This window comes from Arachis ipaensis, chromosome B8 (assembly GCF_059453495.1).
Source record: "Arachis ipaensis isolate K30076 ecotype BB chromosome B8, ASM5945349v1, whole genome shotgun sequence".
Taxonomy (NCBI): domain Eukaryota; kingdom Viridiplantae; phylum Streptophyta; class Magnoliopsida; order Fabales; family Fabaceae; genus Arachis; species Arachis ipaensis.
Window position 1 is genome coordinate 58,896,655 of NC_142443.1, and position 12,667 is coordinate 58,909,321.

The window sequence follows — 12,667 nt, forward strand, 5'->3', positions numbered from 1 at the left end:
GAGCTAAGTCTCTCATACCAAGCTCTAGGAGCTTGTCTTAAACCATAGAGAGCTTTAGATAATTTAAAAACATGGTCAAAATGCTCTTTATTTTCAAAACCAGGAGGCTGCTCCACATACACCTCTCTATCTATCACACCATTCAAAAATGCACATTTCACATCCATTTGATATAATTTAAAACCACAAAATACAGCATAAGCTAAGAGAAGTCTAATGGCTTCCATTCGGGCAACAGGGGCAAAGGATTCATCAAAGTCTATTCCTTCTTCTTGGTCATATCCTTGTGCCACTAGCCTTGCCTTGTTTCTTGCAATGTTACCATCTTCTCCCAACTTGTTCCGAAAAATCCACTTGGTGCCGGTCACTTTCTTTCCACTTGGCCTTGGAACCAAAGTCCATACTTGGTTCTTTTCAAACTCAAGAAGCTCATCCTCCATAGCTTTAACCCAAGAAGGGTCACTAAGTGCTTCCTTGATGTTTTGAGGCTCTATTTGTGAAAGAAGGGCAATGTTTGATCCTTCATTTGCCTTTCTAGTGGAAAACCTTGTTTGTACTCCATGAGATACGTCCCCAATGACAAATTCCTCAGGATAATTCTTCAAGAATCTCCATTCACGAGGTCTGGTGGACTTGGAGGCAGATTCAGTCACCAAGGGATTCTGAACGCTGCTGGCTGCAGGATTTCCTTCAGATTCATGAGACAAAATTTAATTGTCTCTTAAATTTTCAGCATTAGCAGTTTCTGGTTCAGCTTGTCCAGAATTTTCTTTTTCATGATTTTGAGTAGCTTCATCTTCCTTTTGAGCTTGATTTCCTGTATCACAATCTTCGAAATTACTTTGTACCAAGTTAGTATCACAAAATGTAACATGTATGGACTCTTCAATAATCCTAGCATCTTGATGATAAACTCTATATGCTTTACTAGTTGTGGAATATCCTACAAATAAACACTCATATGCCTTTGGATCAAACTTACCCAAATTTTCTTTGTTATTCAAAACAAAACATTTACATCCAAAGATGTGTAAGTAGTCTAAGTTTGGTGGGTAGCCTTTCCAAAGTTCATAAGGGGTTTTCTTCAAAAATCTCCTTATGATTGTTCTATTCAAAATGTGGCAAGCTGTGTTAACCGCTTCAGCCCAAAGGAATTTTGGAACATTACTTTCACAAAGCATAGCTCTTGTCATCTCTTGTATGCTTCTATTTCTTCTTTCCACAACTCCATTTTGTTGTGGTGTTCTTGGACAAGAGAAGTGGTGAGATATTCCAAATTCCTCACAAAAGGATTCAAATAAATTATTTTCAAATTCAGTTCCATGATCGCTTCTTATAGAAGAGATTTTCAAATCCTTTTCATTTTGAATTTTCTTGCAAAAAGGTTCAAAGGCCGAAAAGGCTTCATTTTTGTGTGCAAGAAATAAAACCCAACCAAACCTAGTATAGTCATCCACAATTACTAAACCATAATGTTTACCACCTAGGCTTTGAGTTCTTGTTGGACCAAATAAATCAATGTGTAGCAACTCAAGTGGTCTTTTAGTAGAGATGTCTTCCTTTGGTTTAAAAGAACTTTTTGTTTATTTTCCCATTTGGCAAGCATCACAAGTGATGTCTTTGTCAAACTTTATCAAAGGAAGGCCTCTTACTAATTCTTTCTTTACAAGTTTGATTATTTGAAACATATTTGCATGGCCCAATCTCTTGTACCATAACCACTTTTCAGATTCTTTAGAGTGAAGACAAGCTACATTTTGATCTTTTAGTTCATCAAGAGTAAGTCCATACATATTATTAAAACGCTTGGCAACAAACATCACTTCATTTGTTTTTTCATTAACAACACAGCATTCAAATCTTTTGAAAATCACTAAATATCCTAAATCACACAACTGACTTATACTCAAAAGATTGTGCTTCAAACCACATACCAAAAGTACATCATCAATGAAAGTAGATTGTTCATTACCTACTTTTCCAATAGAAATGATTTTACCTTTACCATCATCTCCAAAGGTCACAAAACCTCCATCATACTTATTTAGTTTGATGAAGTAAGTTGACCTCCCAGTCATGTGCCTTGAACATCCACTATCCATGTACCACATGTCCTTTTTGTTCTTGGATGCTAGGCAAATCTGCATGAAGATTTTCAAGTAGCTTTAGGTATCCAAATTAATTTGGATCCTTTGAAGTTAATCCATCTTGGTTGCCCAAGTGCATTGAAATCACAAACAACATTGTAAACTTTGTTTCCAACAACTCTTTTTTCAATGAAACATTGTTCATATGAGTGACCAAATTTCTTGCAATTGACACAATGATTTTCAGATGTGTGTCGCTGAAATTGAGGTGAGTTATATTGCTTGAAATGATTAAAGTGTTGAAATTTTCTGGTTTTTGGAGGAGATGCATTTCTTTTGACAAACTGATTTTTATTAAAGTTGTTCCTCTTTGCAAAAGTATTTTCACCAGAATTTCTTTGAACATTTTTACCTTTCGAATATGAGGTTTTGTTGTAAAATGGTGGTTTCTTGAAAGCAGCCTCATTTTTTGAAATGTAACCCAAACTTGGCCGGTTTGAACTCGGACCATTTCTTGGTGAAGGCTCAGTTTCACTTGTGTATGCTTCATCAAATTTTTCTTCACAAGTTGAAATATATCCGATACCTGATTTGCTTGGTATGGATTTGGTATTTGATGAAGAAGCCACAAATTTTATAGAGGAAATATTAGAAACTGCATCTTCCTTAGCTATGTAGCCTAAACCAGATTTTTCAAACAATGGTCTTTGACTTGCAAGTAATTTGTCCAAGTTGCTAGAACCTTGAGCAAATTTTGCTAAGTCACCATTCAGTCTTTTAATCATATCATTTAATCTTTCATTTTCAGCAATTAACTCATGAGAAGGATCCACAATGTGCTTTCCTTTTAATTTTTCAAGTTCAAATTTTAGAAATCTGTTTTCTTCAATGATGTCCAAAGCACATTCAGTTTCCTTCACTTTTTCTTTTAAAAAATCATTTTCATCTCTTAACACATCTCTTTCAGATCTGCATTCATTGTATTTATCAAGCAGTTTTGATGTGTTTAAAGTGAGATCATCAATAATAGCATGCAAATCCTCAATGGTCAAATCATAATAGTTTACCTCATCAAGATTGTTGTTTCCAGCCATGAAGCAGTCTTTGTCATCTCCTTCAGATTCTTCTTCTTCATTTGAGTCATTTTCAAGATCCTCCCAAGCTGCCATGAGTACTCTCTTCCTTTCCTTCTTTCCTTTCTCCTCCTTTTTGAGCTTTGGACAGTTTAGCTTGAAGTGTCCAGCCTCCTTGCAGTGATGGCACGTCACTTTGCTCAAGTCGATCTTGTGCTCCTTTGAACTTAAACCTTTGTATTTGCCCTTGTTCTTCATCATCCTTCTAAATCTCCTAGCAAAAAACAAAAGCTCGTCATCTGAAATACCATCACTAGACTCACTTTCTTTTGGTTCTATTTGTGACTTGAGGGCTATTCCCTTTTTCTTTGAGTCTGTGTTTGTGTGTGTGGCTTCATAGGCAAGGAGTTTTCCTCTCAGCTCATCATAGGTTATGGGACTTAGGTTGTTACTTTCGGTTAGGACAGTGGCAGTGGTTTCCCATTCTTTTGTGAGGCTTCTAAGGAGTTTTCTCACCAAGGTTTGTTCTGCATAGTTTGTACCCATAGCATCAAGGTTGTTGATTATGATTGAGAATCTCTCAAACGCTTCATCAATGCTTTCTCCATCCTTCATGCTAAACATCTCGTACTCTTTTTGCAGCATATCAATCCTCGTTTCTTTGACTTGTTTAGTGCCTTCGTGTGTAACCTGGAGTTTTTCCCAGATTTCTTTGGCTGTCTTGCATCTAGACACTTTCTGGTACTCTTCAAAGCTGATAGCACAGTGAAGAAGGTTGATTGCTTTAGCATTCAGCTCTATCTTCTTCTTGTCATCTTCATTCCATTCAGCTTCTTCTTTTGGAGTCACCACTCCGTCAGCACTTGTTTTTGTTGGGATCTTGGGACCGCTCACAACAATCTTCCATATGTTGTAGTCAATGAATTGGATGAAAATCCTTATCCTTTCCTTCCAGTAGGAGTAGTTCTTCCCGTTGAAGAAAGGTGGCCGGTTGTTTGATTGGCCTTCAGTGAGGGTGTAGGCAACTGTGGTTGTGCCCAAGTTGTTCACCATTGGATCTTTGCTCCAAGTGGTTAAGCTTGATTCTTGAGACCTTAGCTCTTGATACCAATTGAAGGTTGTGGTAGGCTTAGAGAAGGGGGTTGAATCTATGCCTTTCTTTTGAGTTGCTGTTATTATCCTTTTTAAACAAACTTTCAATTCTGATTCTGTTTGTACTCAGCAGCGGAAATTTATGAGATAATTTATTTTTGTCTCATGAATATCAGAAAACAGAACACAGCAGAGAAGGGAAAAGCTAACACCAGCATGTATCCTGGTTCGGTTGCCTTGTGCTATGCAACCTACGTCCAGTCTCCTCCACAACTATGGAAAAATTTCATTATAGTTAATAGTATTACATACACCAATTTCACAGGATTGACCCAATCCTTTCACACTCAAGTTCTAACCTAACTTGACATTGGCTATGCTAATACCTAACTATTCCTCTTAGTGCTAACCCAACTAAGAAAGGGATACCTTACAGGTACAAGATACAAGACACTTAATCAACCTAAAGAAATCTGAAATAAACTCTAGGCTTCTCTCTCAAGTGTTTCTCTCAGCCTTTTTCCACTCATGGCTTTTTCATAATCTTTCTCACAATGCCTTTTCTCACAAGAAATTACAGAAAGATAAACTTAGAAAAGCACATTACAATCAGTAAAACATGAAGGAGATTGACTTCATCAGCAGCCTCTTTGCTATGTGCAAAACCAGATTCGCAAACCTCAGATGCAGTTCTTCAATATTGGCCGAATGCTTCTTTGAAAGAAAGCATTATCCGAGTAGAGGAACTTCTTAACAGAACACTGTTCTCACACTCTGGTTTTCTCTCCTTGCTTTCTGAATGAACACCAAGCTTCTTTTATCTCCTTGCATGTTGCTTGGTTCTTCTTCCAAAGTCAACACCTTGAGCCTTAAGGTTCACCAACCCACAGATTCACTTTTTCACATTAAACCTTAGAGTAGAAACCTTGTTTCTGACTTCTTCATCTTGACCGAAAGCCAAAAAGCAGCAACCATAGAAATCTTCCAAAAGTCAACTTAATCTGAGCCCTTAAAAACCAACTTGGTTCCCAAGTCTTGTTTAAAACCGTAAATACACAGCAGGGAAGAACAGAAATCCTCTTTCCCTTGTATCCCATTTCGGATAGAGCAGAGAGTTGGGAAGAAGAGATGAAACCGAGTTGCATGTATGAGGAAAAGATTTACCTATAACCTAAGCTTGATTTGGTTTGGATTTGTTGAGATGACTTCTGCCTTTCAAGCTTAGTTTCTCTTTCTTGCTTCTTTGGTGACTATCTTGGTGAAGATCTTTCTCTCTTTCTCTTTCTTACTTTTCTGAAGCTGATTTGACTTGGTCAAAGAGAGATGAACGTTGCTTTTGGTTAAGCAAAAGAGAGGGATTTGCATTTCTGAAACCAGATCGGGCTTGGTTCAAGTATTGGTAAGCATAGCCCGATTTGATTTCTTTGGCTTCTTTCTTTGCTTTTCCTTGGGCTCTTAATTTTGCTTTCAGCCCAATATCCTTGTTGATTGCTTTCTATTCCATTTGGGCTATTAACATTTGGACTGAAACAATAAATAATTAGTTAACAAGAAGATATAAATAATCAACACTAATTATTTATTTTGCCCAAAAATAATGTTTGTCATCACTAATTGATTTAGTTAATTTCTTAACTCAACATATACTAAAACCCAACCAAGCATTTTATCAAACACTTGGAAGGCATAAAAGGAAAGTAAAATCAAATTGCAAGAAAAGTAAATCTACACTAAAGCAAATCAACAATAAAGAAAATTAAAACATGAATTGCATTAAAATAAAAATAGAAGAAACAGAAGTGCATCAACATAAAAGTAGAGAATTACAAGAATTAAATGCTAAACTAGAGAGAGAAGATGTAGAAGAACAAGAATTACAAAAGGAAAAGTAAATCAAAGTATGAAATTAACCTAGATCTAAGAAATCCAAATCTACCTCTAACCTAATTCTAGAGAAAAGAGAGAGTTTCTCTCTCTAAAAATTAACTTTCCCTCTAAAACTAAACTAAACTAAACTAATGTGATGTAAGGTGTTGATTCTCCTTCAATCCTTCGGTTAAATAGCATCAGAGATGAGTTGGATTTGGGCCTGAGAAGCCCAGAAATTGCCCAGAGCGGATTCACTTTAAGTGGGTCACGTGCGAGCACCGACACATGCGCGTCGGTCACGCGTATGCGTCACTTGACAATTTGCGATCCATCCGTACGCGTCGCCATGCGACCTCACATTCCACGCGTGCGCATATGCTGCGCGTGGGCGTCGATCTCAACATCCCAAATCCTTGTTTCTTCATGAGTTCTCCTCTTGCATGCTTTTCCTCTCCATCCCTTTGATCCTTTCCTAGCCTTTCCAATCTGAATTCACTAACAAACATATCAAGACATCTAGTGAAATCAAAGGTCAATCAAATTAGCAATTAAGGGCCTAAAAAGCATGTTTTCACACTTAAGCACAAATTAGGAGACAATCATGGAACCATGCTATTTCCTTGGATAAGTGTGTGAAAAGGTGATAAAATCCCCTAAATTAAGCACAAGATAAATCCTAAAAATGGAGTTTATCATTGGGTTGGTGGTAGGTGGGTAATGGGAAAGGAAGGAAGGAAGTAAATAGGGAGAGAGGGGGGCACCGGTCAAGAAATGGAGAGGATAGTGGGGAGTAGATTTGCTAATTGGGGAAAGAGAGGGCGTGGGTCAAACTCACGAAATCTTCCAATTTTCAAAATTTGCCCCTTGGGAATAGACTGTTCTGACGCTGCTGGCGCTAAACGCCAGCTTCGGCGTATAGCACTGCAGCGTTTCAAGTCTTGTGCCAATTGGGGCGCTAAACACCGATCCCAGCGTTTAACGCCACTGTAAATTTTTTTTTATGGGACGAGGGCTAGCGCTAAACGCCCAGGTCCGCACTTAGCGCTAGCCAGACAGTAAGCTCCTTGAGAATTGTGCCATAACTGAGGCAATGCCATCTCAGGCGCTAAATGCCCAGTACGTATTTATTGCCAAAAATGACGTAATTGCTTCTTGAAATGCATGCTCCTCGGCGATAAATGCCCAGCCTAGTATTTAGCACCACCCAATAGAGAGTTGCCTTGGGATTTGTGCCATCTCAAGCACTAAACACCCTGTCTGGCGTTTAGCACCAAAGCACCTGAATTGAATCCACTCCAGGGTGTTCTGTTCTTCCTTTAGATTCCTCCTATTTCTGTTCTAAACACTTTGCATGACTATAAACACTATTAAACCAAGAGAAACTATAAATAAGAATCATACATAGATGAAAATCAAATTGAACACAAAATTAAAGGATACTGAGGGTTGGGTTATCTCCCAACAAGCCCTTCTTTAACATCAATAACTTGATGTTCATCTCTACTAAGTCAACAGATGAGTGGACCTCTGACGATCAATCTCATCTCCCAGATAGTGCTTGACCTTCTGGCCATTGATTGTGAACCTTCTATCTAAGTTTTCTTCTTAAAATTCCACATGACCATACGGTGACACTCCTGTTACCACAAAAGGTCCTGACCATCGGGACTTCAACCTTCCGAGAAAGAGCTTGAGCCTTGAGTTGAATAATAAGGCTTTCTGACCCGGCTCAAAAGCTCTTGTGGCTATCTACTTTTCATGCCACATCTTGGTATTTTCTTTGTAGAGCTTGGCATTCTCATAAGCTGAATGTCGGAACTCGTCAAGCTCATTAAGTTGGAGTAACCTCTTTTCTCCTGCAGTCTTGGCATCAAAGTTCAAGAACTTTGTTGCCTAATAAGCTCTGTGCTCCAACTCCACTGGCAAGTGACAGGCTTTATCATGAACTAACTGGTATAGGGACATTCCAATAGGATTCTTGAATGACGTCTGGTATGCCCAGAGGGCATCGTCAAGCTTCCTATCCCAGTCCCTTCTCAACGTACTCATAGTCTTCTCTAGGATTCTCTTGAGTTCCCTATTGGAGACCTCAACCTGTCTACTTGTCTATGGATGATAAGGGGTAGCCACCTTATGACGGACTCCATATCTATGCAGAAGTGAGTCCAACTGTCTGTTGCAGAAGTGTCTTCCTCCATCACTAATTAGTATCCTTAGGACACCAAACTGGCTGAAAATATATATCTGAAGAAAGCACAACACCACCTTGGCATCGTCAGTGGGCAAAGCTACTGCTTCCACCCACTTGGACACATAATCAACTGCCACCAAGATGTAAGTGTTTGAATATAAGGGTAGAAAAGGCCACATGAAATCAATACCTCACACATCAAACAACTCAATCTCTAGAATCTCCTGTTGTGGCATATCATGGTTGTTGGGGAGATTCCCAGCTCTCTAACACTTGTCACAGTTTCTCACAAATTTCTGTGAGTCTCAGAAGAGAGTCTGCTAGTAAAAGTCACTCTAAAGGACCTTAGTGGCCTTCATACTCAGAACCATGATAATGCCAGAGGATCTGATGTGATTCCTCATCCAAGACACAACCCAGATAATACCATATGAGCATCTCTTAGAAAGATAAGGTTCTTCCCACAAGTAGTACTTAGCATCATTCAAAAGCTTTTCAACTTGTTGTTTAGTATACTCCTTGGGGATGAACCTCATGGCCTTGTAGTTTTCAATGTCTACAAACCACGAAACCCTCTAAATAATGAAGATTTGCTCATCCGGGAAGGTCTCAGCCATAGCAGTGGGGGGTGGTGTCCCTTCTTTAGGTTCAATCCTGGAAAGATGGTCAGCCACTTAATTCTCTGACCCCTTCCTGTCTCTAATATCAATATCAAACTCTTGAAGAAGTAGCACCCACCTGATCAAACTTGGTTTATAATCCTGCTTAGTTAGAAGGGACTTAAGAGCAGCATGGTCAATATAAACAATAACCTTGGAACCAATTAACTAGGATCTAAACTTATCAAATGCATACACTACAGCCAGTAATTCTTTTTCTATAGTTGTATAATTCTTTTGAGCATCATTTAATACATGGCTAGCATAGTAAATAATGTGCATAAGCTTGTCTTACCTCTGCCCCAAGACATCTCCTATAGCATACTCATTAGCATTGTACATCAATTCAAATGGCAAATTCCAGTTGGGAGGAGCTGTGATGGGTGCAAAGACAAGCCTTGCTTTCAGAGTTTCAAAGGCATGCAAATAATCGTTATCAAAGTTAAAAGGAATGTCTGCAACCAAGAGGTTGCTTAAAGGTTTAGCAATCTTAGAAAAATCTTTTATGAACCTCCTATAAAATCCTGCATGTCCCAAGAAACTCCGAATTTCCTTAGCATTAGCGGGTGGTGGTAATTTTTTGATTACCTCCACTTTAGCCTTATCCACCTCAATTCCCTTGCTTGAAATCTGGTGCCCAAGAACAATACCTTCAGTGACCATAAAGTGACATTTTTCCCAAGTTAAAATAAGGTTTGTTTCGTTCATCGTTTCAAGACCAGGGAAACATGCTTAAGGAATGAGTCAAAAGATTTACCAAAAACAGAAAAGTCATCCATAAATATCTCAATGAACTTTTCAACCATGTCTTAGAAAATCGAGAGCATATACCTCTGAAAAGTTGTTGGGGCGTTATATAGTCCAAACAGCATCCTCCGGTAAGTAAATACTCCAAAAGGACATGTGAATGCCATCTTTTCCTGATCTTGAAGGTCTACAACAATCTGATTATAGCCAGAGTATTAGTCTAGAAAATAGTATAAAACATGGCTGGCCAACCTCTCAAGCATCTTATCAATGAAAGGCAATGGAAAGTGATCTTTTTTTGTAGCATTGTTGAGCCTCCTGTAATCAATACACATGCGCCACCCTGTGACAGTCCTTGTGGGAATAAACTCATTCTTTTCATTCTTGATCACTATCATCTCTTCTTTCTTGGGAATCACTTGTACAGAACTTACCCATGGACTATTAGAAATAGGGTAAATAATCCCATCTTTCTAAAGCTTCATCACCTCTTTTTGGACTACTTCTTTCATCGTTGGATTTAGTTGCCTCTGTGGTTGCACAACTGGTTTAGTATCATCCTCAAGCAAGATTTTGTACATACACTTGGGCGGACTAATCCCTTTAAATCACTAATGGTCCACCCAAGAGCCATTTTATTACTCTGTTTTATCACTCTTGGGTACCTGAAGTAGCGTTCCTCCTCCTCATGTCTTAGAGAGGAGCTAATAATCACCAGATAAGTATCATGTTCTCCCAGGAAGGCATACTTCAAAGAGGGAGGCAAGGGCTTCAACTCAAGCTTCGGAGGCCCTTCCTCAGTACTAGCCATGTGAAACTTCTCTTTCTGAGGTGGTGAATCATTAATCTCAAGCAAAGCATCCACAAAAGGAGATTCCAGAACATCATCAAGCTTCGACTACACATGTTGCATTGAAACAATATGATCAGGATGCCTAGTAATAATATGTAAAAGAATATAACTAAGTTAATAAAAAATTAAAAAAGACACTACATACCAGCCTGGCCTTAGTCTTCATGAAGGTCGCTGAGCCGTCAATATACTTGGATGACCTGGCCGATGCCCTGTTAGCTCTGTTGGTGAAATATCGATGCCTGAAACTAACAGAGCCTTCTTTATTTCCAATTGGAGCCAAGTCGTCAGGTGGTTCTGCCCCTCACAAACATCTTCCAGCATCCTCTGTAGCCATCCACTCATTCGATGGCCATAGATCTTCCTAATGAGGGCATCGTGAGAGGTGTCTCATATAAAGTGTAGTTGCACAAATAACTTTAAAATTAGTTAATCAAAATAGAAGATATAAACTCGCTAAAAAGGTTTGAAACTAAAAAACTAATTACCGTCCATTTCTGAAACCATCTCTCTCTAGTCTCAGAGGGGATCTTCTTGTAGCTGGACCAAGGATGGTTGTACATCAGCTTGATGACATTGGTCATCTCTTGAGTACATGCGTTGTTGTTCGGTGCGAACCTATTAACAATCCACAAACAAACCAATATGGCTGTATAAATTAAAACTTTAGAGGCAAATAAACATCATATATAGAGTTTCGTCTATAACTGAAATGTGCTACAAACTCTTTCCATCAACAATTAATTTAAGCAGCACCAAATGTCAACATTCAATGAACAAACACTTTCAGCAATTCAATAATCAGGAAACATGAAACACTTTTAGCAATTCAAATATATAGCCCAAAATCCACTAAACTAAAATCAATAATCAGACACTTTCAGCAATTCAATAATTAGAAAACATGAAACACTTTTAGCTATTCAAACCTATAGCCCAAAATCCATTAAACTAGAATCAATAATCAGACACTTTCAACAATTCAATAATTAGGAAACATGATACACTTTCAGCCATTCAAACCTACAATCTTAAATCCACTAAACTAGAATCAATAGTCAGATACTTTCAGCAATTCAATAATAAAAAAACATAGAAGACTTATAGTGATAGTTACCCCATGCCGCCATCAGGCCAAATCATCAACCATACGATGGGAGGTGGTAGAGAGGCATTAGCTACCTCACTTCCATGAGAGGATTCCGGAGCTATGGCTTCCGTCACTGGAGGTAGCATCACTGTAGATGGAAAGACGCAATTGTAGTTAGGGACCATGATGAACGGTTGGTCTACTAAATCTGTAACCTGTGATGTCACCGAGGTAGTCAGAGTAGAGGGAAAGGATCCAGAATTTCCAAGGGTACCAGAAGAAATCCTCCCTCTACCACGGCCACGACCACATCCACGACCAGTAGCGTTATCCGCTGAACCTCCACCTGTCATCATGTCTACAAATAGCATGCCAATTAATTACGTTAAATTTAGTTCAGAAATCCAACAAAGAGAACTAAATCAACAATAATCAACACAAATTAGCAATAATCAACACAATGATCAACAATAATTAGAAATTCAGAACAACAAATCAACCTTATAAATTATAATAACTAGTTCAGAATAAATCAACAATAATCAAAACATGTTTTAATTAGAATCGGAATAAATTAGAACTAAATAAGGAACAGAAACTAGAACATGTTCTAATTAAAATTGAAACTAAACAAGTTCAGTAATCTAAGTTCAAAATTTTAGAAAATTCAAAGTCTAAAAAAAGTTCAATACCCCCCTAATTTCATAACTAAATAAGGAACAAAAATCAGAACCAATTAATTTCAACTTGAAATTTATTCCTACTATAACCCAAAACCAATTAAACAACATAGTTGACTTAATTGGGTTAAAAATGACCAACTTAATTAACCTTGTACTATTAAATAAATGTCTCAATTATTCAAAAATTCAAAAGTTTTGGTCAATTAAAAATAAATCAAATTCTAGTACTAATGCATAATAAGAATCATAACATGCAAACGAGCATTGCTTTTCAAGAATTAGACCAAAAATTGTATTAAAAGCTCTGAGGCATATTGACGAAC